Below are 27,637 nucleotides of genomic sequence, written 5' to 3' on the forward strand. Positions count from 1 at the left end.
ATATCCCGGAAAAGCCTTCATATGCGTCTCAACACCAACTCATTCAGAACAGGAAATACTGGAAAGAGACACAAACGGCCATTTGTGAGAAATAATGCATTGCAAAACATCAAAAACTTTCGTGGCCAATATGGGGCTCGAACCCATGACATCCGCGTTATTAGCACGGCGCTCTAACCAACTGAGCTAATCGGCCATCTTAACAACCATGGGAATAATAAGCAATACATTCGCCTTCCACAAGGCCCTGACAAGCTGAGCTTGTCGGTTAAGCAACATGGTCGACACATGTATGCACGTGTACTGGGCACTTGTCTTTCTGTGCAAATGGATTGCTTACACCACACACGCACACACACATCACACATGTGTCCGCAAAATATGGTCACCTCGTTTTCGGAAGATAAGTATCATGCAAAACTTCACAAACACCCTTGCCCTCTGACGGCTTGGATAGAAATATAAGGAACTTGGCACTTTTACGTAGTCTTCCACAAGAACATTGAACTATTCACCAATGAGAATAGAAAGGGAAAAGGATGAACCAGAAAACCTACACATATGTATATATATACACACGACTATGCGAAGGAACACACTCCTTCTCTGTGCTAGTCTATTATACTGGGTGCTCAACTTTCAAAATGAAATACAAATCAGATATGCTATATCCCGGAAAAGCCTTCATATGCGTCTCAACACCAACTCATTCAGAACAGGAAATACTGGAAAGAGACACAAACGGCCATTTGTGAGAAATAATGCATTGCAAAACATCAAAAACTTTCGTGGCCAATATGGGGCTCGAACCCATGACATCCGCGTTATTAGCACGGCGCTCTAACCAACTGAGCTAATCGGCCATCTTAGCAACCAAGGGAATAATAAGCAAGACATTCGCCTTCCACAAGGCCCTGACAAGCTGAGCTTGTCGGTTAAGCAACATGGTCGACACATGTATGCACGTGTACTGGGCACTTGTCTTTCTGTGCAAATGGATTGCTTACACCACACACGCACACACACATCACACATGTGTCCGCAAAATATGGTCACCTCGTTTTCGGAAGATAAGTATCATGCAAAACTTCACAAACACCCTTGCCCTCTGACGGCTTGGATAGAAATATAAGGAACTTGGCACTTTTACGTAGTCTTCCACAAGAACATTGAACTATTCACCAATGAGAATAGAAAGGGAAAAGGATGAACCAGAAAACCTACACATATGTATATATATACACACGACTATGCGAAGGAACACACTCCTTCTCTGTGCTAGTCTATTATACTGGGTGCTCAAGTTTCAAAATGAAATACAAATCAGATATGCTATATCCCGGAAAAGCCTTCATATGCGTCTCAACACCAACTCATTCAGAACAGGAAATACTGGAAAGAGACACAAACGGCCATTTGTGAGAAATAATGCATTGCAAAACATCAAAAACTTTCGTGGCCAATATGGGGCTCGAACCCATGACATCCGCGTTATTAGCACGGCGCTCTAACCAACTGAGCTAATCGGCCATCTTAGCAACCATGGGAATAATAAGCAAGACATTCGCCTTCCAGAAGGCCCTGACAAGCTGAGCTTGTCGGTTAAGCAACATGGTCGACACATGTATGCACGTGTACTGGGCACTTGTCTTTCTGTGCAAATGGATTGCTTACACCACACACGCACACACACATCACACATGTGTCCGCAAAATATGGTCACCTCGTTTTCGGAAGATAAGTATCATGCAAAACTTCACAAACACCCTTGCCCTCTGACGGCTTGGATAGAAATATACGGATCTTGGCACTTTTACGTAGTCTTCCACAAGAACATTGAACTATTCACCAATGAGAATAGAAAGGGAAAAGGATGAACCAGAAAACCTACACATATGTATATATATACACACGACTATGCGAAGGAACACACTCCTTCTCTGTGCTAGTCTATTATACTGGGTGCTCAAGTTTCAAAATGAAATACAAATCAGATATGCTATATCCCGGAAAAGCCTTCATATGCGTCTCAACACCAACTCATTCAGAACAGGAAATACTGGAAAGAGACACAAACGGCCATTTGTGAGAAATAATGCATTGCAAAACTTTCGTGGCCAATATGGGGCTCGAACCCATGACATCCGCGTTATTAGCACGGCGCTCTAACCAACTGAGCTAATCGGCCATCTTAACAACCATGGGAATAATAAGCAAGACATTCGCCTTCCACAAGGCCCTGACAAGCTGAGCTTGTCGGTTAAGCAACATGGTCGACACATGTATGCACGTGTACTGGGCACTTGTCTTTCTGTGCAAATGGATTGCTTACACCACACACGCACACACACATCACACATGTGTCCGCAAAATATGGTCACCTCGTTTTCGGAAGATAAGTATCATGCAAAACTTCACAAACACCCTTGCCCTCTGACGGCTTAGACAGAAATATAAGGAACTTGGCACTTTTACGTAGTCTTCCACAAGAACATTGAACTATTCACCAATGAGAATAGAAAGGGAAAAGGATGAACCAGAAAACCTATACATATGTATATATATACACACGACTATGCGAAGGAACACACTCCTTCTCTGTGCTAGTCTATTATACTGGGTGCTCAAGTTTCAAAATGAAATGCAAATCAGATATGCTATATCCCGGAAAAGCCTTCATATGCGTCTCAACACCAACTCATTCAGAACAGGAAATACTGGAAAGAGACACAAACGGCCATTTGTGAGAAATAATGCATTGCAAAACATCAAAAACTTTCGTGGCCAATATGGGGCTCGAACCCATGACATCCGCGTTATTAGCACGGCGCTCTAACCAACTGAGCTAATCGGCCATCTTAACAACCATGGGAATAATAAGCAATACATTCGCCTTCCACAAGGCCCTGACAAGCTGATCTTGTCGGTTAAGCAACATGGTCGACACATGTATGCACGTGTACTGGGCACTTGTCTTTCTGTGCAAATGGATTGCTTACACCACACACGCACACACACATCACACATGTGTCCGCAAAATATGGTCACCTCGTTTTCGGAAGATAAGTATCATGCAAAACTTCACAAACACCCTTGCCCTCTGACGGCTTGGATAGAAATATACGGATCTTGGCACTTTTACGTAGTCTTCCACAAGAACATTGAACTATTCACCAATGAGAATAGAAAGGGAAAAGGATGAACCAGAAAACCTATACATATGTATATATATACACACGACTATGCGAAGGAACACACTCCTTCTCTGTGCTAGTCTATTATACTGGGTGCTCAAGTTTCAAAATGAAATGCAAATCAGATATGCTACATAGCGGAAAAGCCTTCATATGCGTCTCAACACCAACTCATTCAGAACAGGAAATACTGGAAAGAGACACAAACGGCCATTTGTGAGAAATAATGCATTGCAAAACATCAAAAACTTTCGTGGCCAATATGGGGCTCGAACCCATGACATCCGCGTTATTAGCACGGCGCTCTAACCAACTGAGCTAATCGGCCATCTTAACAACCATGGGAATAATAAGCAATACATTCGCCTTCCACAAGGCCCTGACAAGCTGAGCTTGTCGGTTAAGCAACATGGTCGACACATGTATGCACGTGTACTGGGCACTTGTCTTTCTGTGCAAATGGATTGCTTACACCACACACGCACACACACATCACACATGTGTCCGCAAAATATGGTCACCTCGTTTTCGGAAGATAAGTATCATGCAAAACTTCACAAACACCCTTGCCCTCTGACGGCTTGGATAGAAATATACGGATCTTGGCACTTTTACGTAGTCTTCCACAAGAACATTGAACTATTCACCAATGAGAATAGAAAGGGAAAAGGATGAACCAGAAAACCTACACATATGTATATATATACACACGACTATGCGAAGGAACACACTCCTTCTCTGTGCTAGTCTATTATACTGGGTGCTCAACTTTCAAAATGAAATACAAATCAGATATGCTATATCCCGGAAAAGCCTTCATATGCGTCTCAACACCAACTCATTCAGAACAGGAAATACTGGAAAGAGACACAAACGGCCATTTGTGAGAAATAATGCATTGCAAAACATCAAAAACTTTCGTGGCCAATATGGGGCTCGAACCCATGACATCCGCGTTATTAGCACGGCGCTCTAACCAACTGAGCTAATCGGCCATCTTAGCAACCATGGGAATAATAAGCAAGACATTCGCCTTCCACAAGGCCCTGACAAGCTGAGCTTGTCGGTTAAGCAACATGGTCGACACATGTATGCACGTGTACTGGGCACTTGTCTTTCTGTGCAAATGGATTGCTTACACCACACACGCACACACACATCACACATGTGTCCGCAAAATATGGTCACCTCGTTTTCGGAAGATAAGTATCATGCAAAACTTCACAAACACCCTTGCCCTCTGACGGCTTGGATAGAAATATAAGGAACTTGGCACTTTTACGTAGTCTTCCACAAGAACATTGAACTATTCACCAATGAGAATAGAAAGGGAAAAGGATGAACCAGAAAACCTACACATATGTATATATATACACACGACTATGCGAAGGAACACACTCCTTCTCTGTGCTAGTCTATTATACTGGGTGCTCAAGTTTCAAAATGAAATACAAATCAGATATGCTATATCCCGGAAAAGCCTTCATATGCGTCTCAACACCAACTCATTCAGAACAGGAAATACTGGAAAGAGACACAAACGGCCATTTGTGAGAAATAATGCATTGCAAAACATCAAAAACTTTCGTGGCCAATATGGGGCTCGAACCCATGATATCCGCGTTATTAGCACGGCGCTCTAACCAACTGAGCTAATCGGCCATCTTAGCAACCAAGGGAATAATAAGCAAGACATTCGCCTTCCACAAGGCCCTGACAAGCTGAGCTTGTCGGTTAAGCAACATGGTCGACACATGTATGCACGTGTACTGGGCACTTGTCTTTCTGTGCAAATGGATTGCTTACACCACACACGCACACACACATCACACATGTGTCCGCAAAATATGGTCACCTCGTTTTCGGAAGATAAGTATCATGCAAAACTTCACAAACACCCTTGCCCTCTGACGGCTTGGATAGAAATATAAGGAACTTGGCACTTTTACGTAGTCTTCCACAAGAACATTGAACTATTCACCAATGAGAATAGAAAGGGAAAAGGATGAACCAGAAAACCTATACATATGTATATATATACACACGACTATGCGAAGGAACACACTCCTTCTCTGTGCTAGTCTATTATACTGGGTGCTCAAGTTTCAAAATGAAATGCAAATCAGATATGCTATATCCCGGAAAAGCCTTCATATGCGTCTCAACACCAACTCATTCAGAACAGGAAATACTGGAAAGAGACACAAACGGCCATTTGTGAGAAATAATGCATTGCAAAACATCAAAAACTTTCGTGGCCAATATGGGGCTCGAACCCATGACATCCGCGTTATTAGCACGGCGCTCTAACCAACTGAGCTAATCGGCCATCTTAACAACCAAGGGAATAATAAGCAATACATTCGCCTTCCACAAGGCCCTGACAAGCTGAGCTTGTCGGTTAAGCAACATGGTCGACACATGTATGCACGTGTACTGGGCACTTGTCTTTCTGTGCAAATGGATTGCTTACACCACACACGCACACACACATCACACATGTGTCCGCAAAATATGGTCACCTCGTTTTCGGAAGATAAGTATCATGCAAAACTTCACAAACACCCTTGCCCTCTGACGGCTTGGATAGAAATATACGGATCTTGGCACTTTTACGTAGTCTTCCACAAGAACATTGAACTATTCACCAATGAGAATAGAAAGGGAAAAGGATGAACCAGAAAACCTATACATATGTATATATATACACACGACTATGCGAAGGAACACACTCCTTCTCTGTGCTAGTCTATTATACTGGGTGCTCAAGTTTCAAAATGAAATGCAAATCAGATATGCTATATCCCGGAAAAGCCTTCATATGCGTCTCAACACCAACTCATTCAGAACAGGAAATACTGGAAAGAGACACAAACGGCCATTTGTGAGAAATAATGCATTGCAAAACATCAAAAACTTTCGTGGCCAATATGGGGCTCGAACCCATGACATCCGCGTTATTAGCACGGCGCTCTAACCAACTGAGCTAATCGGCCATCTTAACAACCATGGGAATAATAAGCAATACATTCGCCTTCCACAAGGCCCTGACAAGCTGAGCTTGTCGGTTAAGCAACATGGTCGACACATGTATGCACGTGTACTGGGCACTTGTCTTTCTGTGCAAATGGATTGCTTACACCACACACGCACACACACATCACACATGTGTCCGCAAAATATGGTCACCTCGTTTTCGGAAGATAAGTATCATGCAAAACTTCACAAACACCCTTGCCCTCTGACGGCTTGGATAGAAATATACGGATCTTGGCACTTTTACGTAGTCTTCCACAAGAACATTGAACTATTCACCAATGAGAATAGAAAGGGAAAAGGATGAACCAGAAAACCTATACATATGTATATATATACACACGACTATGCGAAGGAACACACTCCTTCTCTGTGCTAGTCTATTATACTGGGTGCTCAAGTTTCAAAATGAAATGCAAATCAGATATGCTACATAGCGGAAAAGCCTTCATATGCGTCTCAACACCAACTCATTCAGAACAGGAAATACTGGAAAGAGACACAAACGGCCATTTGTGAGAAATAATGCATTGCAAAACATCAAAAACTTTCGTGGCCAATATGGGGCTCGAACCCATGACATCCGCGTTATTAGCACGGCGCTCTAACCAACTGAGCTAATCGGCCATCTTAGCAACCAAGGGAATAATAAGCAAGACATTCGCCTTCCACAAGGCCCTGACAAGCTGAGCTTGTCGGTTAAGCAACATGGTCGACACATGTATGCACGTGTACTGGGCACTTGTCTTTCTGTGCAAATGGATTGCTTACACCACACACGCACACACACATCACACATGTGTCCGCAAAATATGGTCACCTCGTTTTCGGAAGATAAGTATCATGCAAAACTTCACAAACACCCTTGCCCTCTGACGGCTTGGATAGAAATATAAGGAACTTGGCACTTTTACGTAGTCTTCCACAAGAACATTGAACTATTCACCAATGAGAATAGAAAGGGAAAAGGATGAACCAGAAAACCTACACATATGTATATATATACACACGACTATGCGAAGGAACACACTCCTTCTCTGTGCTAGTCTATTATACTGGGTGCTCAACTTTCAAAATGAAATACAAATCAGATATGCTATATCCCGGAAAAGCCTTCATATGCGTCTCAACACCAACTCATTCAGAACAGGAAATACTGGAAAGAGACACAAACGGCCATTTGTGAGAAATAATGCATTGCAAAACATCAAAAACTTTCGTGGCCAATATGGGGCTCGAACCCATGACATCCGCGTTATTAGCACGGCGCTCTAACCAACTGAGCTAATCGGCCATCTTAGCAACCATGGGAATAATAAGCAAGACATTCGCCTTCCACAAGGCCCTGACAAGCTGAGCTTGTCGGTTAAGCAACATGGTCGACACATGTATGCACGTGTACTGGGCACTTGTCTTTCTGTGCAAATGGATTGCTTACACCACACACGCACACACACATCACACATGTGTCCGCAAAATATGGTCACCTCGTTTTCGGAAGATAAGTATCATGCAAAACTTCACAAACACCCTTGCCCTCTGACGGCTTGGATAGAAATATAAGGAACTTGGCACTTTTACGTAGTCTTCCACAAGAACATTGAACTATTCACCAATGAGAATAGAAAGGGAAAAGGATGAACCAGAAAACCTACACATATGTATATATATACACACGACTATGCGAAGGAACACACTCCTTCTCTGTGCTAGTCTATTATACTGGGTGCTCAAGTTTCAAAATGAAATACAAATCAGATATGCCATATCCCGGAAAAGCCTTCATATGCGTCTCAACACCAACTCATTCAGAACAGGAAATACTGGAAAGAGACACAAACGGCCATTTGTGAGAAATAATGCATTGCAAAACATCAAAAACTTTCGTGGCCAATATGGGGCTCGAACCCATGACATCCGCGTTATTAGCACGGCGCTCTAACCAACTGAGCTAATCGGCCATCTTAGCAACCAAGGGAATAATAAGCAAGACATTCGCCTTCCACAAGGCCCTGACAAGCTGAGCTTGTCGGTTAAGCAACATGGTCGACACATGTATGCACGTGTACTGGGCACTTGTCTTTCTGTGCAAATGGATTGCTTACACCACACACGCACACACACATCACACATGTGTCCGCAAAATATGGTCACCTCGTTTTCGGAAGATAAGTATCATGCAAAACTTCACAAACACCCTTGCCCTCTGACGGCTTGGATAGAAATATAAGGAACTTGGCACTTTTACGTAGTCTTCCACAAGAACATTGAACTATTCACCAATGAGAATAGAAAGGGAAAAGGATGAACCAGAAAACCTATACATATGTATATATATACACACGACTATGCGAAGGAACACACTCCTTCTCTGTGCTAGTCTATTATACTGGGTGCTCAAGTTTCAAAATGAAATGCAAATCAGATATGCTATATCCCGGAAAAGCCTTCATATGCGTCTCAACACCAACTCATTCAGAACAGGAAATACTGGAAAGAGACACAAACGGCCATTTGTGAGAAATAATGCATTGCAAAACATCAAAAACTTTCGTGGCCAATATGGGGCTCGAACCCATGACATCCGCGTTATTAGCACGGCGCTCTAACCAACTGAGCTAATCGGCCATCTTAGCAACCATGGGAATAATAAGCAAGACATTCGCCTTCCACAAGGCCCTGACAAGCTGAGCTTGTCGGTTAAGCAACATGGTCGACACATGTATGCACGTGTACTGGGCACTTGTCTTTCTGTGCAAATGGATTGCTTACACCACACACGCACACACACATCACACATGTGTCCGCAAAATATGGTCACCTCGTTTTCGGAAGATAAGTATCATGCAAAACTTCACAAACACCCTTGCCCTCTGACGGCTTGGATAGAAATATAAGGAACTTGGCACTTTTACGTAGTCTTCCACAAGAACATTGAACTATTCACCAATGAGAATAGAAAGGGAAAAGGATGAACCAGAAAACCTATACATATGTATATATATATACACACGACTATGCGAAGGAACACACTCCTTCTCTGTGCTAGTCTATTATACTGGGTGCTCAAGTTTCAAAATGAAATGCAAATCAGCTATGCTATATCCCGGAAAAGCCTTCATATGCGTCTCAACACCAACTCATTCAGAACAGGAAATACTGGAATGAGACACAAACGGCCATTTGTGAGAAATAATGCATTGCAAAACATCAAAAACTTTCGTGGCCAATATGGGGCTCGAACCCATGACATCCGCGTTATTAGCACGGCGCTCTAACCAACTGAGCTAATCGGCCATCTTAGCAACCAAGGGAATAATAAGCAAGACATTCGCCTTCCACATGGCCCTGACAAGCTGAGATCGTCGGTTAAGCAACATGGTCGACACATGTATGCACGTGTACTGGGCACTTGTCTTTCTGTGCAAATGGATTGCTTACACCACACACGCACACACACATCACACATGTGTCCGCAAAATATGGTCACCTCGTTTTCGGAAGATAAGTATCATGCAAAACTTCACAAACACCCTTGCCCTCTGACGGCTTGGATAGAAATATAAGGAACTTGGCACTTTTACGTAGTCTTCCACAAGAACATTGAACTATTCACCAATGAGAATAGAAAGGGAAAAGGATGAACCAGAAAACCTATACATATGTATATATATATACACACGACTATGCGAAGGAACACACTCCTTCTCTGTGCTAGTCTATTATACTGGGTGCTCAAGTTTCAAAATGAAATGCAAATCAGCTATGCTATATCCCGGAAAAGCCTTCATATGCGTCTCAACACCAACTCATTCAGAACAGGAAATACTGGAATGAGACACAAACGGCCATTTGTGAGAAATAATGCATTGCAAAACATCAAAAACTTTCGTGGCCAATATGGGGCTCGAACCCATGACATCCGCGTTATTAGCACGGCGCTCTAACCAACTGAGCTAATCGGCCATCTTAGCAACCAAGGGAATAATAAGCAAGACATTCGCCTTCCACATGGCCCTGACAAGCTGAGCTTGTCGGTTAAGCAACATGGTCGACACATGTATGCACGTGTACTGGGCACTTGTCTTTCTGTGCAAATGGATTGCTTACACCACACACGCACACACACATCACACATGTGTCCGCAAAATATGGTCACCTCGTTTTCGGAAGATAAGTATCATGCAAAACTTCACAAACACCCTTGCCCTCTGACGGCTTAGACAGAAATATACGGAACTTGGCACTTTTACGTAGTCTTCCACAAGAACATTGAACTATTCACCAATGAGAATAGAAAGGGAAAAGGATGAACCAGAAAACCTATACATATGTATATATATATACACACGACTATGCGAAGGAACACACTCCTTCTCTGTGCTAGTCTATTATACTGGGTGCTCAAGTTTCAAAATGAAATGCAAATCAGATATGCTATATCCCGGAAAAGCCTTCATATGCGTCTCAACACCAACTCATTCAGAACAGGAAATACTGGAAAGAGACACAAACGGCCATTTGTGAGAAATAATGCATTGCAAAACATCAAAAACTTTCGTGGCCAATATGGGGCTCGAACCCATGACATCCGCGTTATTAGCACGGCGCTCTAACCAACTGAGCTAATCGGCCATCTTAACAACCATGGGAATAATAAGCAATACATTCGCCTTCCACAAGGCCCTGACAAGCTGAGCTTGTCGGTTAAGCAACATGGTCGACACATGTATGCACGTGTACTGGGCACTTGTCTTTCTGTGCAAATGGATTGCTTACACCACACACGCACACACACATCACACATGTGTCCGCAAAATATGGTCACCTCGTTTTCGGAAGATAAGTATCATGCAAAACTTCACAAACACCCTTGCCCTCTGACGGCTTGGATAGAAATATACGGAACTTGGCACTTTTACGTAGTCTTCCACAAGAACATTGAACTATTCACCAATGAGAATAGAAAGGGAAAAGGATGAACCAGAAAACCTATACATATGTATATATATACACACGACTATGCGAAGGAACACACTCCTTCTCTGTGCTAGTCTATTATACTGGGTGCTCAAGTTTCAAAATGAAATGCAAATCAGATATGCTACATCCCGGAAAAGCCTTCATATGCGTCTCAACACCAACTCATTCAGAACAGGAAATACTGGAAAGAGACACAAACGGCCATTTGTGAGAAATAATGCATTGCAAAACATCAAAAACTTTCGTGGCCAATATGGGGCTCGAACCCATGACATCCGCGTTATTAGCACGGCGCTCTAACCAACTGACCTAATCGGCCATCTTAACAACCATGGGAATAATAAGCAATACATTCGCCTTCCACAAGGCCCTGACAAGCTGAGCTTGTCGGTTAAGCAACATGGTCGACACATGTATGCACGTGTACTGGGCACTTGTCTTTCTGTGCAAATGGATTGCTTACACCACACACGCACACGCACACACACATCACACATGTGCCCGCAAAATATGGTCACCTCGTTTTCGGAAGATAAGTATCATGCAAAACTTCACAAACACCCTTGCCCTCTGACGGCTTGGATAGAAATATAAGGAACTTGGCACTTTTACGTAGTCTTCCACAAGAACATTGAACTATTCACCAATGAGAATAGAAAGGGAAAAGGATGAACCAGAAAACCTATACATATGTATATATATACACACGACTATGCGAAGGAACACACTCCTTCTCTGTGCTAGTCTATTATACTGGGTGCTCAAGTTTCAAAATGAAATGCAAATCAGATATGCTACATCCCGGAAAAGCCTTCATATGCGTCTCAACACCAACTCATTCAGAACAGGAAATACTGGAAAGAGACACAAACGGCCATTTGTGAGAAATAATGCATTGCAAAACATCAAAAACTTGACAAGAGATTCGCCTTCCACAAGGCCCTGACAAGCTGAGCATGTCGGTTAAGCAACATGGTCGACACATGTATGCACGTGTACTGGGCACTTGTCTTTCTGTGCAAATGGATTGCTTACACCACACACGCACACACACATCACACATGTGTCCGCAAAATATGGTCACCTCGTTTTCGGAAGATAAGTATCATGCAAAACTTCACAAACACCCTTGCCCTCTGACGGCTTGGATAGAAATATAAGGAACTTGGCACTTTTACGTAGTCTTCCACAAGAACATTGAACTATTCACCAATGAGAATAGAAAGGGAAAAGGATGAACCAGAAAACCTATACATATGTATATATATATACACACGACTATGCGAAGGAACACACTCCTTCTCTGTGCTAGTCTATTATACTGGGTGCTCAAGTTTCAAAATGAAATGCAAATCAGATATGCTATATCCCGGAAAAGCCTTCATATGCGTCTCAACACCAACTCATTCAGAACAGGAAATACTGGAAAGAGACACAAACGGCCATTTGTGAGAAATAATGCATTGCAAAACATCAAAAACTTGACAAGAGATTCGCCTTCCACAAGGCCCTGACAAGCTGAGCATGTCGGTTAAGCAACATGGTCGACACATGTATGCACGTGTACTGGGCACTTGTCTTTCTGTGCAAATGGATTGCTTACACCACACACGCACACACACATCACACATGTGTCCGCAAAATATGGTCACCTCGTTTTCGGAAGATAAGTATCATGCAAAACTTCACAAACACCCTTGCCCTCTGACGGCTTGGATAGAAATATAAGGAACTTGGCACTTTTACGTAGTCTTCCACAAGAACATTGAACTATTCACCAATGAGAATAGAAAGGGAAAAGGATGAACCAGAAAACCTATACATATGTATATATATATACACACGACTATGCGAAGGAACACACTCCTTCTCTGTGCTAGTCTATTATACTGGGTGCTCAAGTTTCAAAATGAAATGCAAATCAGCTATGCTATATCCCGGAAATGCCTCCATATGCGTCTCAACACCAACTCATTCAGAACAGGAAATACTGGAATGAGACACAAACGGCCATTTGTGAGAAATAATGCATTGCAAAACATCAAAAACTTTCGTGGCCAATATGGGGCTCGAACCCATGACATCCGCGTTATTAGCACGGCGCTCTAACCAACTGAGCTAATCGGCCATCTTAACAACCGTGGGAATAATAAGCAAGACATTCGCCTTCCACAAGGCCCTGACAAGCTGAGCTTGTCGGTTAAGCAACATGGTCGACACATGTATGCACGTGTACTGGGCACTTGTCTTTCTGTGCAAATGGATTGCTTACACCACACACGCACACGCACACACACATCACACATGTGCCCGCAAAATATGGTCACCTCGTTTTCGGAAGATAAGTATCATGCAAAACTTCACAAACACCCTTGCCCTCTGACGGCTTGGATAGAAATATAAGGAACTTGGCACTTTTACGTAGTCTTCCACAAGAACATTGAACTATTCACCAATGAGAATAGAAAGGGAAAAGGATGAACCAGAAAACCTATACATATGTATATATATATACACACGACTATGCGAAGGAACACACTCCTTCTCTGTGCTAGTCTATTATACTGGGTGCTCAAGTTTCAAAATGAAATGCAAATCAGATATGCTATATCCCGGAAAAGCCTTCATATGCGTCTCAACACCAACTCATTCAGAACAGGAAATACTGGAAAGAGACACAAACGGCCATTTGTGAGAAATAATGCATTGCAAAACATCAAAAACTTGACAAGAGATTCGCCTTCCACAAGGCCCTGACAAGCTGAGCATGTCGGTTAAGCAACATGGTCGACACATGTATGCACGTGTACTGGGCACTTGTCTTTCTGTGCAAATGGATTGCTTACACCACACACGCACACACACATCACACATGTGTCCGCAAAATATGGTCACCTCGTTTTCGGAAGATAAGTATCATGCAAAACTTCACAAACACCCTTGCCCTCTGACGGCTTGGATAGAAATATAAGGAACTTGGCACTTTTACGTAGTCTTCCACAAGAACATTGAACTATTCACCAATGAGAATAGAAAGGGAAAAGGATGAACCAGAAAACCTATACATATGTATATATATATACACACGACTATGCGAAGGAACACACTCCTTCTCTGTGCTAGTCTATTATACTGGGTGCTCAAGTTTCAAAATGAAATGCAAATCAGATATGCTATATCCCGGAAATGCCTTCATATGCGTCTCAACACCAACTCATTCAGAACAGGAAATACTGGAAAGAGACACAAACGGCCATTTGTGAGAAATAATGCATTGCAAAACATCAAAAACTTTCGTGGCCAATATGGGGCTCGAACCCATGACATCCGCGTTATTAGCACGGCGCTCTAACCAACTGAGCTAATCGGCCATCTTAACAACCGTGGGAATAATAAGCAAGACATTCGCCTTCCACAAGGCCCTGACAAGCTGAGCTTGTCGGTTAAGCAACATGGTCGACACATGTATGCACGTGTACTGGGCACTTGTCTTTCTGTGCAAATGGATTGCTTACACCACACACGCACACGCACACACACATCACACATGTGCCCGCAAAATATGGTCACCTCGTTTTCGGAAGATAAGTATCATGCAAAACTTCACAAACACCCTTGCCCTCTGACGGCTTGGATAGAAATATAAGGAACTTGGCACTTTTACGTAGTCTTCCACAAGAACATTGAACTATTCACCAATGAGAATAGAAAGGGAAAAGGATGAACCAGAAAACCTATACATATGTATATATATATACACACGACTATGCGAAGGAACACACTCCTTCTCTGTGCTAGTCTATTATACTGGGTGCTCAAGTTTCAAAATGAAATGCAAATCAGATATGCTATATCCCGGAAAAGCCTTCATATGCGTCTCAACACCAACTCATTCAGAACAGGAAATACTGGAAAGAGACACAAACGGCCATTTGTGAGAAATAATGCATTGCAAAACATCAAAAACTTTCGTGGCCAATATGGGGCTCGAACCCATGACATCCGCGTTATTAGCACGGCGCTCTAACCAACTGAGCTAATCGGCCATCTTAACAACCGTGGGAATAATAAGCAAGACATTCGCCTTCCACAAGGCCCTGACAAGCTGAGCTTGTCGGTTAAGCAACATGGTCGACACATGTATGCACGTGTACTGGGCACTTGTCTTTCTGTGCAAATGGATTGCTTACACCACACACGCACACACACATCACACATGTGTCCGCAAAATATGGTCACCTCGTTTTCGGAAGATAAGTATCATGCAAAACTTCACAAACACCCTTGCCCTCTGACGGCTTGGATAGAAATATAAGGAACTTGGCACTTTTACGTAGTCTTCCACAAGAACATTGAACTATTCACCAATGAGAATAGAAAGGGAAAAGGATGAACCAGAAAACCTATACATATGTATATATATATACACACGACTATGCGAAGGAACACACTCCTTCTCTGTGCTAGTCTATTATACTGGGTGCTCAAGTTTCAAAATGAAATGCAAATCAGATATGCTATATCCCGGAAAAGCCTTCATATGCGTCTCAACACCAACTCATTCAGAACAGGAAATACTGGAAAGAGACACAAACGGCCATTTGTGAGAAATAATGCATTGCAAAACATCAAAAACTTTCGTGGCCAATATGGGGCTCGAACCCATGACATCCGCGTTATTAGCACGGCGCTCTAACCAACTGAGCTAATCGGCCATCTTAACAACCATGGGAATAATAAGCAAGACATTCGCCTTCCACAAGGCCCTGACAAGCTGAGCTTGTCTGTTAAGCAACATGGTCGACACATGTATGCACGTGTACTGGGCACTTGTCTTTCTGTGCAAATGGATTGCTTACACCACACACGCACACACACATCACACATGTGTCCGCAATACATGGTCACCTCGTTTTCGGAAGATAAGTATCATGCAAAACTTCACAAACACCCTTGCCCTCTGACGGCTTGGATAGAAATATAAGGAACTTGGCACTTTTACGTAGTCTTCCACAAGAACATTGAACTATCCACCAATGAGAATAGAAAGGGAAAAGGATGAACCAGAAAACCTATACATATGTATATATATATACACACGACTATGCGAAGGAACACACTCCTTCTCTGTGCTAGTCTATTATACTGGGTGCTCAAGTTTCAAAATGAAATGCAAATCAGATATGCTATATCCCGGAAAAGCCTTCATATGCGTCTCAACACCAACTCATTCAGAACAGGAAATACTGGAAAGAGACACAAACGGCCATTTGTGAGAAATAATGCATTGCAAAACATCAAAAACTTTCGTGGCCAATATGGGGCTCGAACCCATGACATCTGCGTTATTAGCACGGCGCTCTAACCAACTGAGCTAATCGGCCATCTTAACAACCATGGGAATAATAAGCAAGACATTCGCCTTCCACAAGGCCCTGACAAGCTGAGCTTGTCTGTTAAGCAACATGGTCGACACATGTATGCACGTGTACTGGGCACTTGTCTTTCTGTGCAAATGGATTGCTTACACCACACACGGATACACACATCACACATGTGTCCGCAATACATGGTCACCTCGTTTTCGGAAGATAAGTATCATGCAAAACTTCACAAACACCGTTGCCCTCTGACGGCTTGGATAGAAATATAAGGAACTTGGCACTTTTACGTAGTCTTCCACAAGAACATTGAACTATTCACCAATGAGAATAGAAAGGGAAAAGGATGAACCAGAAAACCTATACATATGTATATATATATACACACGACTATGCGAAGGAACACACTCCTTCTCTGTGCTAGTCTATTATACTGGGTGCTCAAGTTTCAAAATGAAATGCAAATCAGATATGCTATATCCCGGAAAAGCCTTCATATGCGTCTCAACACCAACTCATTCAGAACAGGAAATACTGGAAAGAGACACAAACGGCCATTTGTGAGAAATAATGCATTGCAAAACATCAAAAACTTTCGTGGCCAATATGGGGCTCGAACCCATGACATCCGCGTTATTAGCACGGCGCTCTAACCAACTGAGCTAATCGGCCATCTTAACAACCATGGGAATAATAAGGAAGACATTCGCCTTCCACAAGGCCCTGACAAGCTGAGCTTGTCGGTTAAGCAACATGGTCGACACATGTATGCACGTGTACTGGGCACTTGTCTTTCTGTGCAAATGGATTGCTTACACCACACACGCACACACACATCACACATGTGTCCGCAATACATGGTCACCTCGTTTTCGGAAGATAAGTATCATGCAAAACTTCACAAACACCCTTGCCCTCTGACGGCTTGGATAGAAATATAAGGAACTTGGCACTTTTACGTAGTCTTCCACAAGAACATTGAACTATTCACCAATGAGAATAGAAAGGGAAAAGGATGAACCAGAAAACCTATACATATGTATATATATATACACACGACTATGCGAAGGAACACACTCCTTCTCTGTGCTAGTCTATTATACTGGGTGCTCAAGTTTCAAAATGAAATGCAAATCAGATATGCTATATCCCGGAAAAGCCTTCATATGCGTCTCAACACCAACTCATTCAGAACAGGAAATACTGGAAAGAGACACAAACGGCCATTTGTGAGAAATAATGCATTGCAAAACATCAAAAACTTTCGTGGCCAATATGGGGCTCGAACCCATGACATCCGCGTTATTAGCACGGCGCTCTAACCAACTGAGCTAATCGGCCATCATAACAACCATGGGAATAATAAGCAAGACATTCGCCTTCCACAAGGCCCTGACAAGCTGAGCTTGTCGGTTAAGCAACATGGTCGACACATGTATGCACGTGTACTGGGCACTTGTCTTTCTGTGCAAATGGATTGCGTACACCACACACGCACACACACATCACACATGTGTCCGCAAAATATGGTCACCTCGTTTTCGGAAGATAAGTATCATGCAAAACGTCACAAACACCCTTGCCCTCTGACGGCTTGGATAGAAATATAAGGAACTTGGCACTTTTACGTAGTCTTCCACAAGAACATTGAACTATTCACCAATGAGAATAGAAAGGGAAAAGGATGAACCAGAAGACCTATACATATGTATATATATATACACACGACTATGCGAAGGAACACACTCCTTCTCTGTGCTAGTCTATTATACTGGGTGCTCAAGTTTCAAAATGAAATGCAAATCAGATATGCTATATCCCGGAAAAGCCTTCATATGCGTCTCAACACCAACTCATTCAGAACAGGAAATACTGGAAAGAGACACAAACGGCCATTTGTGAGAAATAATGCATTGCAAAACATCAAAAACTTTCGTGGCCAATATGGGGCTCGAACCCATGACATCCGCGTTATTAGCACGGCGCTCTAACCAACTGAGCTAATCGGCCATCTTAACAACCATGGGAATAATAAGCAAGACATTCGCCTTCCACAAGGCCCTGACAAGCTGAGCTTGTCGGTTAAGCAACATGGTCGACACATGTATGCACGTGTACTGGGCACTTGTCTTTCTGTGCAAATGGATTGCGTACACCACACACGCACACACACATCACACATGTGTCCGCAAAATATGGTCACCTCGTTTTCGGAAGATAAGTATCATGCAAAACGTCACAAACACCCTTGCCCTCTGACGGCTTGGATAGAAATATAAGGAACTTGGCACTTTTACGTAGTCTTCCACAAGAACATTGAACTATTCACCAATGAGAATAGAAAGGGAAAAGGATGAACCAGAAAACCTATACATATGTATATATATATACACACGACTATGCGAAGGAACACACTCCTTCTCTGTGCTAGTCTATTATACTGGGTGCTCAAGTTTCAAAATGAAATGCAAATCAGATATGCTATATCCCGGAAAAGCCTTCATATGCGTCTCAACACCAACTCATTCAGAACAGGAAATACTGGAAAGAGACACAAACGGCCATTTGTGAGAAATAATGCATTGCAAAACATCAAAAACTTTCGTGGCCAATATGGGGCTCGAACCCATGACATCCGCGTTATTAGCACGGCGCTCTAACCAAATGAGCTAATCGGCCATCTTAACAACCATGGGAATAATAAGCAAGACATTCGCCTTCCACAAGGCCCTGACAAGCTGAGCTTGTCGGTTAAGCAACATGGTCGACACATGTATGCACATGTACTGGGCACTTGTCTTTCTGTGCAAATGGATTGCTTACACCACACACGCACACACACATCACACATGTGTCCGCAATACATGGTCACCTCGTTTTCGGAAGATAAGTATCATGCAAAACTTCACAAACACCCTTGCCCTCTGACGGCTTGGATAGAAATATAAGGAACTTGGCACTTTTACGTAGTCTTCCACAAGAACATTGAACTATTCACCAATGAGAATAGAAAGGGAAAAGGATGAACCAGAAAACCTATACATATGTATATATATACACACGACTATGCGAAGGAACACACTCCTTCTCTGTGCTAGTCTATTATACTGGGTGCTCAAGTTTCAAAATGAAATGCAAATCAGATATGCTATATCCCGGAAAAGCCTTCATATGCGTCTCAACACCAACTCATTCAGAACAGGAAATACTGGAAAGAGACACAAACGGCCATTTGTGAGAAATAATGCATTGCAAAACATCAAAAACTTTCGTGTTTTGCAAAACATCAAAAACTTGACAAGACATTCGCCTTCCACAAGGCCCTGACAAGCTGAGCTTGTCGGTTAAGCAACATGGTCCACACATGTATGCACGTGTACTGGGCACTTGTCTTTCTGTGCAAATGGATTGCGTACACCACACACGCACACACACATCACACATGTGTCCGCAAAATATGGTCACCTCGTTTTCGGAAGATAAGTATCATGCAAAACTTCACAAACACCCTTGCCCTCTGACGGCTTGGATAGAAATATAAGGAACTTGGCACTTTTACGTAGTCTTCCACAAGAACATTGAACTATTCACCAATGAGAATAGAAAGGGAAAAGGATGAACCAGAAAACCTATACATATGTATATATATATATACACACGACTATGCGAAGGAACACACTCCTTCTCTGTGCTAGTCTATTATACTGGGTGCTCAAGTTTCAAAATGAAATGCAAATCAGATATGCTATATCCCGGAAAAGCCTTCATATGCGTCTCAACACCAACTCATTCAGAACAGGAAATACTGGAAAGAGACACAAACGGCCATTTGTGAGAAATAATGCATTGCAAAACATCAAAAACTTTCGTGGCCAATATGGGGCTCGAACCCATGACATCCGCGTTATTAGCACGCCGCTCTAACCAACTGAGCTAATCGGCCATCTTAACAACCAAGGGAATAATAAGCAAGACATTCGCCTTCCACAAGGCCCTGACAAGCTGAGCTTGTCGGTTAAGCAACATGGTCGACACATGTATGCACATGTACTGGGCACTTGTCTTTCTGTGCAAATGGATTGCTTACACCACACACGCACACACACATCACACATGTGTCCGCAATACATGGTCACCTCGTTTTCGGAAGATAAGTATCATGCAAAACTTCACAAACACCCTTGCCCTCTGACGGCTTGGATAGAAATATAAGGAACTTGGCACTTTTACGTAGTCTTCCACAAGAACATTGAACTATTCACCAATGAGAATAGAAAGGGAAAAGGATGAACCAGAAAACCTATACATATGTATATATATACACACGACTATGCGAAGGAACACACTCCTTCTCTGTGCTAGTCTATTATACTGGGTGCTCAAGTTTCAAAATGAAATGCAAATCAGATATGCTATATCCCGGAAAAGCCTTCATATGCGTCTCAACACCAACTCATTCAGAACAGGAAATACTGGAAAGAGACACAAACGGCCATTTGTGAGAAATAATGCATTGCAAAACATCAAAAACTTTCGTGGCCAATATGGGGCTCGAACCCATGACATCCGCATTACTAGCACGGCGCTCTAACCAACTGAGCTAATCGGCCATCTTAACAACCATGGGAATAATAAGCAAGACATTCGCCTTCCACAAGGCCCTGACAAGCTGAGCTTGTCGGTTAAGCAACATGGTCGACACATGTATGCACGTGTACTGGGCACTTGTCTTTCTGTGCAAATGGATTGCTTACACCACACACGCACACACACATCACACATGTGTCCGCAATACATGGTCACCTCGTTTTCGGAAGATAAGTATCATGCAAAACTTCACAAACACCCTTGCCCTCTGACGGCTTGGATAGAAATATAAGGAACTTGGCACTTTTACGTAGTCTTCCACAAGAACATTGAACTATTCACCAATGAGAATAGAAAGGGAAAAGGATGAACCAGAAAACCTATACATATGTATATATATACACACGACTATGCGAAGGAACACACTCCTTCTCTGTGCTAGTCTATTATACTGGGTGCTCAAGTTTCAAAATGAAATGCAAATCAGATATGCTATATCCCGGAAAAGCCTTCATATGCGTCTCAACACCAACTCATTCAGAACAGGAAATACTGGAAAGAGACACAAACGGCCATTTGTGAGAAATAATGCATTGCAAAACATCAAAAACTTTCGTGGCCAATATGGGGCTCGAACCCATGACATCCGCATTACTAGCACGGCGCTCTAACCAACTGAGCTAATCGGCCATCTTAACAACCATGGGAATAATAAGCAAGACATTCGCCTTCCACAAGGCCCTGACAAGCTGAGCTTGTCGGTTAAGCAACATGGTCGACACATGTATGCACGTGTACTGGGCACTTGTCTTTCTGTGCAAATGGATTGCTTACACCACACACGCACACACACATCACACATGTGTCCGCAATACATGGTCACCTCGTTTTCGGAAGATAAGTATCATGCAAAACTTCACAAACACCCTTGCCCTCTGACGGCTTGGATAGAAATATAAGGAACTTGGCACTTTTACGTAGTCTTCCACAAGAACATTGAACTATTCACCAATGAGAATAGAAAGGGAAAAGGATGAACCAGAAAACCTATACATATGTATATATATACACACGACTATGCGAAGGAACACACTCCTTCTCTGTGCTAGTCTATTATACTGGGTGCTCAAGTTTCAAAATGAAATGCAAATCAGATATGCTATATCCCGGAAAAGCCTTCATATGCGTCTCAACACCAACTCATTCAGAACAGGAAATACTGGAAAGAGACACAAACGGCCATTTGTGAGAAATAATGCATTGCAAAACATCAAAAACTTTCGTGGCCAATATGGGGCTCGAACCCATGACATCCGCGTTATTAGCACGGCGCTCTAACCAACTGAGCTAATCGGCCATCTTAACAACCAAGGGAATAATAAGCAAGACATTCGCCTTCCACAAGGCCCTGACAAGCTGAGCTTGTCGGTTAAGCAACATGGTCGACACATGTATGCACGTGTACTGGGCACTTGTCTTTCTGTGCAAATGGATTGCTTACACCACACACGCACACACACATCACACATGTGTCCGCAATACATGGTCACCTCGTTTTCGGAAGATAAGTATCATGCAAAACTTCACAAACACCCTTGCCCTCTGACGGCTTGGATAGAAATATAAGGAACTTGGCACTTTTACGTAGTCTTCCACAAGAACATTGAACTATTCACCAATGAGAATAGAAAGGGAAAAGGATGAACCAGAAAACCTATCCATATGTATATATATACACACGACTATGCGAAGGAACACACTCCTTCTCTGTGCTAGTCTATTATACTGGGTGCTCAAGTTTCAAAATGAAATGCAAATCAGATATGCTATATCCCGGAAAAGCCTTCATATGCGTCTCAACACCAACTCATTCAGAACAGGAAATACTGGAAAGAGACACAAACGGCCATTTGTGAGAAATAATGCATTGCAAAACATCAAAGACTTTCGTGGCCAATATGGGGCTCGAACCCATGACATCCGCATTATTAGCACGGCGCTCTAACCAACTGAGCTAATCGGCCATCTCAACAACCATGGGAATAATAAGCAAGACATTCGCCTTCCACAAGGCCCTGACAAGCTGAGCTTGTCTGTTAAGCAACATGGTCGACACATGTATGCACGTGTACTGGGCACTTGTCTTTCTGTGCAAATGGATTGCTTACACCACACACGCACACACACATCACACATGTGTCCGCAAAATATGGTCACCTCGTTTTCGGAAGATAAGTATCATGCAAAACTTCACAAACACCCTTGCCCTCTGACGGCTTGGATAGAAATATAAGGAACTTGGCACTTTTACGTAGTCTTCCACAAGAACATTGAACTATTCACCAATGAGAATAGAAAGGGAAAAGGATGAAGCAGAAAACCTATACATATGTATACATATACACACGACTATGCGAAGGAACACACTCCTTCTCTGTGCTAGTCTATTATACTGGGTGCTCAAGTTTCAAAATGAAATGCAAATCAGATATGCTATATCCCGGAAAAGCCTTCATATGCGTCTCAACACCAACTCATTCAGAACAGGAAATACTGGAAAGAGACACAAACGGCCATTTGTGAGAAATAATGCATTGCAAAACATCAAAAACTTTCGTGGCCAATATGGGGCTCGAACCCATGACATCCGCCTTATTAGCACGGCGCTCTAACCAACTGAGCTAATCGGCCATCTTAACAACCAAGGGAATAATAAGCAAGACATTCGCCTTCCACAAGGCCCTGACAAGCTGAGCTTGTCGGTTAAGCAACATGGTCGACACATGTATGCACGTGTACTGGGCACTTGTCTTTCTGTGCAAATGGATTGCTTACACCACACACGCACACACACATCACACATGTGTCCGCAATACATGGTCACCTCGTTTTCGGAAGATAAGTATCATGCAAAACTTCACAAACACCCTTGCCCTCTGACGGCTTGGATAGAAATATAAGGAACTTGGCACTTTTACGTAGTCTTCCACAAGAACATTGAACTATTCACCAATGAGAATAGAAAGGGAAAAGGATGAACCAGAAAACCTATCCATATGTATATATATACACACGACTATGCGAAGGAACACACTCCTTCTCTGTGCTAGTCTATTATACTGGGTGCTCAAGTTTCAAAATGAAATGCAAATCAGATATGCTATATCCCGGAAAAGCCTTCATATGCGTCTCAACACCAACTCATTCAGAACAGGAAATACTGGAAAGAGACACAAACGGCCATTTGTGAGAAATAATGCATTGCAAAACATCAAAGACTTTCGTGGCCAATATGGGGCTCGAACCCATGACATCCGCATTATTAGCACGGCGCTCTAACCAACTGAGCTAATCGGCCATCTCAACAACCATGGGAATAATAAGCAAGACATTCGCCTTCCACAAGGCCCTGACAAGCTGAGCTTGTCTGTTAAGCAACATGGTCGACACATGTATGCACGTGTACTGGGCACTTGTCTTTCTGTGCAAATGGATTGCTTACACCACACACGCACACACACATCACACATGTGTCCGCAAAATATGGTCACCTCGTTTTCGGAAGATAAGTATCATGCAAAACTTCACAAACACCCTTGCCCTCTGACGGCTTGGATAGAAATATAAGGAACTTGGCACTTTTACGTAGTCTTCCACAAGAACATTGAACTATTCACCAATGAGAATAGAAAGGGAAAAGGATGAACCAGAAAACCTATACATATGTATACATATACACACGACTATGCGAAGGAACACACTCCTTCTCTGTGCTAGTCTATTATACTGGGTGCTCAAGTTTCAAAATGAAATGCAAATCAGATATGCTATATCCCGGAAAAGCCTTCATATGCGTCTCAACACCAACTCATTCAGAACAGGAAATACTGGAAAGAGACACAAACGGCCATTTGTGAGAAATAATGCATTGCAAAACATCAAAAACTTTCGTGGCCAATATGGGGCTCGAACCCATGACATCCGCGTTATTAGCACGGCGCTCTAACCAACTGAGCTAATCGGCCATCTTAACAACCATGGGAATAATAAGCAAGACATTCGCCTTCCACAAGGCCCTGACAAGCTGAGCTTGTCGGTTAAGCAACATGGTCGACACATGTATGCACGTGTACTGGGCACTTGTCTTTCTGTGCAAATGGATTGCTTACACCACACACGCACACACACATCACACATGTGTCCGCAATACATGGTCACCTCGTTTTCGGAAGATAAGTATCATGCAAAACTTCACAAACACCCTTGCCCTCTGACGGCTTGGATAGAAATATAAGGAACTTGGCACTTTTACGTAGTCTTCCACAAGAACATTGAACTATTCACCAATGAGAATAGAAAGGGAAAAGGATGAACCAGAAAACCTATACATATGTATATATATACACACGACTATGCGAAGGAACACACTCCTTCTCTGTGCTAGTCTATTATACTGGGTGCTCAAGTTTCAAAATGAAATGCAAATCAGATATGCTATATCCCGGAAAAGCCTTCATATGCGTCTCAACACCAACTCATTCAGAACAGGAAATACTGGAAAGAGACACAAACGGCCATTTGTGAGAAATAATGCATTGCAAAACATCAAAAACTTTCGTGGCCAATATGGGGCTCGAACCCATGACATCCGCGTTATTAGCACGGCGCTCTAACCAACTGAGCTAATCGGCCATCTCAACAACCATGGGAATAATAAGCAAGACATTCGCCTTCCACAAGGCCCTGACAAGCTGAGCTTGTCGGTTAAGCAACATGGTCGACACATGTATGCACGTGTACTGGGCACTTGTCTTTCTGTGCAAATGGATTGCTTACACCACACACGCACACACACATCACACATGTGTCCGCAATACATGGTCACCTCGTTTTCGGAAGATCAACTTCACAAACACCCTTGCCTTCTGACGGCTTGGATAGAAATATAAGGAACTTGGCACTTTTACGTAGTCTTCCACAAGAACATTGAACTATTCACCAATGAGAATAGAAAGGGAAAAGGATGAACCAAAAACCTATACATATGTATATATATACACACGACTATGCGAAGGAACACACTCCTTCTCTGTGCTAGTCTATTATACTGGGTGCTCAAGTTTCAAAATGAAATGCAAATCAGATATGCTATATCCCGGAAAAGCCTTCATATGCGTCTCAACACCAACTCATTCAGAACAGGAAATACTGGAAAGAGACACAAACGGCCATTTGTGAGAAATAATGCATTGCAAAACATCAAAAACTTTCGTGGCCAATATGGGGCTCGAACCCATGACATCCGCCTTATTAGCACGGCGCTCTAACCAACTGAGCTAATCGGCCATCTTAACAACCATGGGAATAATAAGCAAGACATTCGCCTTCCACAAGGCCCTGACAAGCTGAGCTTGTCTGTTAAGCAACATGGTCGACACATGTATGCACGTGTACTGGGCACTTGTCTTTCTGTGCAAATGGATTGCTTACACCACACACGCACACACACATCACACATGTGTCCGCAATACATGGTCACCTCGTTTTCGGAAGATAAGTATCATGCAAAACTTCACAAACACCCTTGCCCTCTGACGGCTTGGATAGAAATATAAGGAACTTGGCACTTTTACGTAGTCTTCCACAAGAACATTGAACTATTCACCAATGAGAATAGAAAGGGAAAAGGATGAACCAGAAGACCTATACATATGTATATATATATACACACGACTATGCGAAGGAACACACTCCTTCTCTGTGCTAGTCTATTATACTGGGTGCTCAAGTTTCAAAATGAAATGCAAATCAGATATGCTATATCCCGGAAAAGCCTTCATATGCGTCTCAACACCAACTCATTCAGAACAGGAAATACTGGAAAGAGACACAAACGGCCATTTGTGAGAAATAATGCATTGCAAAACATCAAAAACTTTCGTGGCCAATATGGGGCTCGAACCCATGACATCCGCCTTATTAGCACGGCGCTCTAACCAACTGAGCTAATCGGCCATCTTAACAACCATGGGAATAATAAGCAAGACATTCGCCTTCCACAAGGCCCTGACAAGCTGAGCTTGTCGGTTAAGCAACATGGTCGACACATGTATGCACGTGTACTGGGCACTTGTCTTTCTGTGCAAATGGATTGCTTACACCACACACGCACACACACATCACACATGTGTCCGCAATACATGGTCACCTCGTTTTCGGAAGATAAGTATCATGCAAAACTTCACAAACACCCTTGCCCTCTGACGGCTTGGATAGAAATATAAGGAACTTGGCACTTTTACGTAGTCTTCCACAAGAACATTGAACTATTCACCAATGAGAATAGAAAGGGAAAAGGATGAACCAGAAAACCTATACATATGTATATATATACACACGACTATGCGAAGGAACACACTCCTTCTCTGTGCTAGTCTATTATACTGGGTGCTCAAG

At 42.7% G+C, this 27,637-nt stretch overlaps 36 non-coding genes across 36 annotated transcripts; all 36 read right to left on the minus strand.

Annotated features, from left to right (window-relative positions):
• Positions 1-122: 122 nt before the first annotated feature.
• Trnai-aau (transfer RNA isoleucine (anticodon AAU)) lies at positions 123-196 on the minus strand. Its single transcript has one exon. It is a non-coding gene; the product is annotated as a tRNA-Ile (tRNA).
• A 593-nt stretch (positions 197-789) lies between these two features.
• Positions 790-863, minus strand: Trnai-aau (transfer RNA isoleucine (anticodon AAU)). Its single transcript has one exon. It is a non-coding gene; the product is annotated as a tRNA-Ile (tRNA).
• A 593-nt stretch (positions 864-1,456) lies between these two features.
• On the minus strand, positions 1,457-1,530 carry Trnai-aau (transfer RNA isoleucine (anticodon AAU)). Its single transcript has one exon. It is a non-coding gene; the product is annotated as a tRNA-Ile (tRNA).
• Positions 1,531-2,114: 584 nt separating this feature from the next.
• On the minus strand, positions 2,115-2,188 carry Trnai-aau (transfer RNA isoleucine (anticodon AAU)). Its single transcript has one exon. It is a non-coding gene; the product is annotated as a tRNA-Ile (tRNA).
• Positions 2,189-2,781: 593 nt separating this feature from the next.
• On the minus strand, positions 2,782-2,855 carry Trnai-aau (transfer RNA isoleucine (anticodon AAU)). Its single transcript has one exon. It is a non-coding gene; the product is annotated as a tRNA-Ile (tRNA).
• A 593-nt stretch (positions 2,856-3,448) lies between these two features.
• On the minus strand, positions 3,449-3,522 carry Trnai-aau (transfer RNA isoleucine (anticodon AAU)). The gene has a single exon. It is a non-coding gene; the product is annotated as a tRNA-Ile (tRNA).
• A 593-nt stretch (positions 3,523-4,115) lies between these two features.
• Trnai-aau (transfer RNA isoleucine (anticodon AAU)) lies at positions 4,116-4,189 on the minus strand. Its single transcript has one exon. It is a non-coding gene; the product is annotated as a tRNA-Ile (tRNA).
• A 593-nt stretch (positions 4,190-4,782) lies between these two features.
• On the minus strand, positions 4,783-4,856 carry Trnai-aau (transfer RNA isoleucine (anticodon AAU)). The gene has a single exon. It is a non-coding gene; the product is annotated as a tRNA-Ile (tRNA).
• Positions 4,857-5,449: 593 nt separating this feature from the next.
• Positions 5,450-5,523, minus strand: Trnai-aau (transfer RNA isoleucine (anticodon AAU)). The gene has a single exon. It is a non-coding gene; the product is annotated as a tRNA-Ile (tRNA).
• Positions 5,524-6,116: 593 nt separating this feature from the next.
• Positions 6,117-6,190, minus strand: Trnai-aau (transfer RNA isoleucine (anticodon AAU)). The gene has a single exon. It is a non-coding gene; the product is annotated as a tRNA-Ile (tRNA).
• Positions 6,191-6,783: 593 nt separating this feature from the next.
• On the minus strand, positions 6,784-6,857 carry Trnai-aau (transfer RNA isoleucine (anticodon AAU)). Its single transcript has one exon. It is a non-coding gene; the product is annotated as a tRNA-Ile (tRNA).
• A 593-nt stretch (positions 6,858-7,450) lies between these two features.
• Positions 7,451-7,524, minus strand: Trnai-aau (transfer RNA isoleucine (anticodon AAU)). The gene has a single exon. It is a non-coding gene; the product is annotated as a tRNA-Ile (tRNA).
• Positions 7,525-8,117: 593 nt separating this feature from the next.
• Positions 8,118-8,191, minus strand: Trnai-aau (transfer RNA isoleucine (anticodon AAU)). The gene has a single exon. It is a non-coding gene; the product is annotated as a tRNA-Ile (tRNA).
• A 593-nt stretch (positions 8,192-8,784) lies between these two features.
• Trnai-aau (transfer RNA isoleucine (anticodon AAU)) lies at positions 8,785-8,858 on the minus strand. Its single transcript has one exon. It is a non-coding gene; the product is annotated as a tRNA-Ile (tRNA).
• Positions 8,859-9,453: 595 nt separating this feature from the next.
• Trnai-aau (transfer RNA isoleucine (anticodon AAU)) lies at positions 9,454-9,527 on the minus strand. The gene has a single exon. It is a non-coding gene; the product is annotated as a tRNA-Ile (tRNA).
• Positions 9,528-10,122: 595 nt separating this feature from the next.
• On the minus strand, positions 10,123-10,196 carry Trnai-aau (transfer RNA isoleucine (anticodon AAU)). The gene has a single exon. It is a non-coding gene; the product is annotated as a tRNA-Ile (tRNA).
• A 595-nt stretch (positions 10,197-10,791) lies between these two features.
• Trnai-aau (transfer RNA isoleucine (anticodon AAU)) lies at positions 10,792-10,865 on the minus strand. Its single transcript has one exon. It is a non-coding gene; the product is annotated as a tRNA-Ile (tRNA).
• A 593-nt stretch (positions 10,866-11,458) lies between these two features.
• On the minus strand, positions 11,459-11,532 carry Trnai-aau (transfer RNA isoleucine (anticodon AAU)). The gene has a single exon. It is a non-coding gene; the product is annotated as a tRNA-Ile (tRNA).
• A 1,735-nt stretch (positions 11,533-13,267) lies between these two features.
• On the minus strand, positions 13,268-13,341 carry Trnai-aau (transfer RNA isoleucine (anticodon AAU)). The gene has a single exon. It is a non-coding gene; the product is annotated as a tRNA-Ile (tRNA).
• A 1,169-nt stretch (positions 13,342-14,510) lies between these two features.
• On the minus strand, positions 14,511-14,584 carry Trnai-aau (transfer RNA isoleucine (anticodon AAU)). The gene has a single exon. It is a non-coding gene; the product is annotated as a tRNA-Ile (tRNA).
• A 601-nt stretch (positions 14,585-15,185) lies between these two features.
• Trnai-aau (transfer RNA isoleucine (anticodon AAU)) lies at positions 15,186-15,259 on the minus strand. The gene has a single exon. It is a non-coding gene; the product is annotated as a tRNA-Ile (tRNA).
• A 595-nt stretch (positions 15,260-15,854) lies between these two features.
• Positions 15,855-15,928, minus strand: Trnai-aau (transfer RNA isoleucine (anticodon AAU)). Its single transcript has one exon. It is a non-coding gene; the product is annotated as a tRNA-Ile (tRNA).
• A 595-nt stretch (positions 15,929-16,523) lies between these two features.
• Trnai-aau (transfer RNA isoleucine (anticodon AAU)) lies at positions 16,524-16,597 on the minus strand. Its single transcript has one exon. It is a non-coding gene; the product is annotated as a tRNA-Ile (tRNA).
• A 595-nt stretch (positions 16,598-17,192) lies between these two features.
• On the minus strand, positions 17,193-17,266 carry Trnai-aau (transfer RNA isoleucine (anticodon AAU)). Its single transcript has one exon. It is a non-coding gene; the product is annotated as a tRNA-Ile (tRNA).
• A 595-nt stretch (positions 17,267-17,861) lies between these two features.
• Positions 17,862-17,935, minus strand: Trnai-aau (transfer RNA isoleucine (anticodon AAU)). The gene has a single exon. It is a non-coding gene; the product is annotated as a tRNA-Ile (tRNA).
• Positions 17,936-18,530: 595 nt separating this feature from the next.
• Trnai-aau (transfer RNA isoleucine (anticodon AAU)) lies at positions 18,531-18,604 on the minus strand. The gene has a single exon. It is a non-coding gene; the product is annotated as a tRNA-Ile (tRNA).
• A 595-nt stretch (positions 18,605-19,199) lies between these two features.
• Trnai-aau (transfer RNA isoleucine (anticodon AAU)) lies at positions 19,200-19,273 on the minus strand. Its single transcript has one exon. It is a non-coding gene; the product is annotated as a tRNA-Ile (tRNA).
• A 1,190-nt stretch (positions 19,274-20,463) lies between these two features.
• On the minus strand, positions 20,464-20,537 carry Trnai-aau (transfer RNA isoleucine (anticodon AAU)). The gene has a single exon. It is a non-coding gene; the product is annotated as a tRNA-Ile (tRNA).
• A 1,927-nt stretch (positions 20,538-22,464) lies between these two features.
• On the minus strand, positions 22,465-22,538 carry Trnai-aau (transfer RNA isoleucine (anticodon AAU)). Its single transcript has one exon. It is a non-coding gene; the product is annotated as a tRNA-Ile (tRNA).
• Positions 22,539-23,131: 593 nt separating this feature from the next.
• Trnai-aau (transfer RNA isoleucine (anticodon AAU)) lies at positions 23,132-23,205 on the minus strand. Its single transcript has one exon. It is a non-coding gene; the product is annotated as a tRNA-Ile (tRNA).
• Positions 23,206-23,798: 593 nt separating this feature from the next.
• Positions 23,799-23,872, minus strand: Trnai-aau (transfer RNA isoleucine (anticodon AAU)). The gene has a single exon. It is a non-coding gene; the product is annotated as a tRNA-Ile (tRNA).
• Positions 23,873-24,465: 593 nt separating this feature from the next.
• Trnai-aau (transfer RNA isoleucine (anticodon AAU)) lies at positions 24,466-24,539 on the minus strand. The gene has a single exon. It is a non-coding gene; the product is annotated as a tRNA-Ile (tRNA).
• Positions 24,540-25,132: 593 nt separating this feature from the next.
• On the minus strand, positions 25,133-25,206 carry Trnai-aau (transfer RNA isoleucine (anticodon AAU)). Its single transcript has one exon. It is a non-coding gene; the product is annotated as a tRNA-Ile (tRNA).
• Positions 25,207-25,799: 593 nt separating this feature from the next.
• Positions 25,800-25,873, minus strand: Trnai-aau (transfer RNA isoleucine (anticodon AAU)). The gene has a single exon. It is a non-coding gene; the product is annotated as a tRNA-Ile (tRNA).
• A 580-nt stretch (positions 25,874-26,453) lies between these two features.
• On the minus strand, positions 26,454-26,527 carry Trnai-aau (transfer RNA isoleucine (anticodon AAU)). The gene has a single exon. It is a non-coding gene; the product is annotated as a tRNA-Ile (tRNA).
• Positions 26,528-27,122: 595 nt separating this feature from the next.
• Positions 27,123-27,196, minus strand: Trnai-aau (transfer RNA isoleucine (anticodon AAU)). Its single transcript has one exon. It is a non-coding gene; the product is annotated as a tRNA-Ile (tRNA).
• Between the last annotated feature and the right edge of the window lie 441 nt (positions 27,197-27,637).

This window comes from Haliotis asinina, chromosome 1, assembly GCF_037392515.1.
Source record: "Haliotis asinina isolate JCU_RB_2024 chromosome 1, JCU_Hal_asi_v2, whole genome shotgun sequence".
In the NCBI taxonomy this organism is placed as follows: Eukaryota; Metazoa; Mollusca; class Gastropoda; order Lepetellida; family Haliotidae; genus Haliotis; species Haliotis asinina.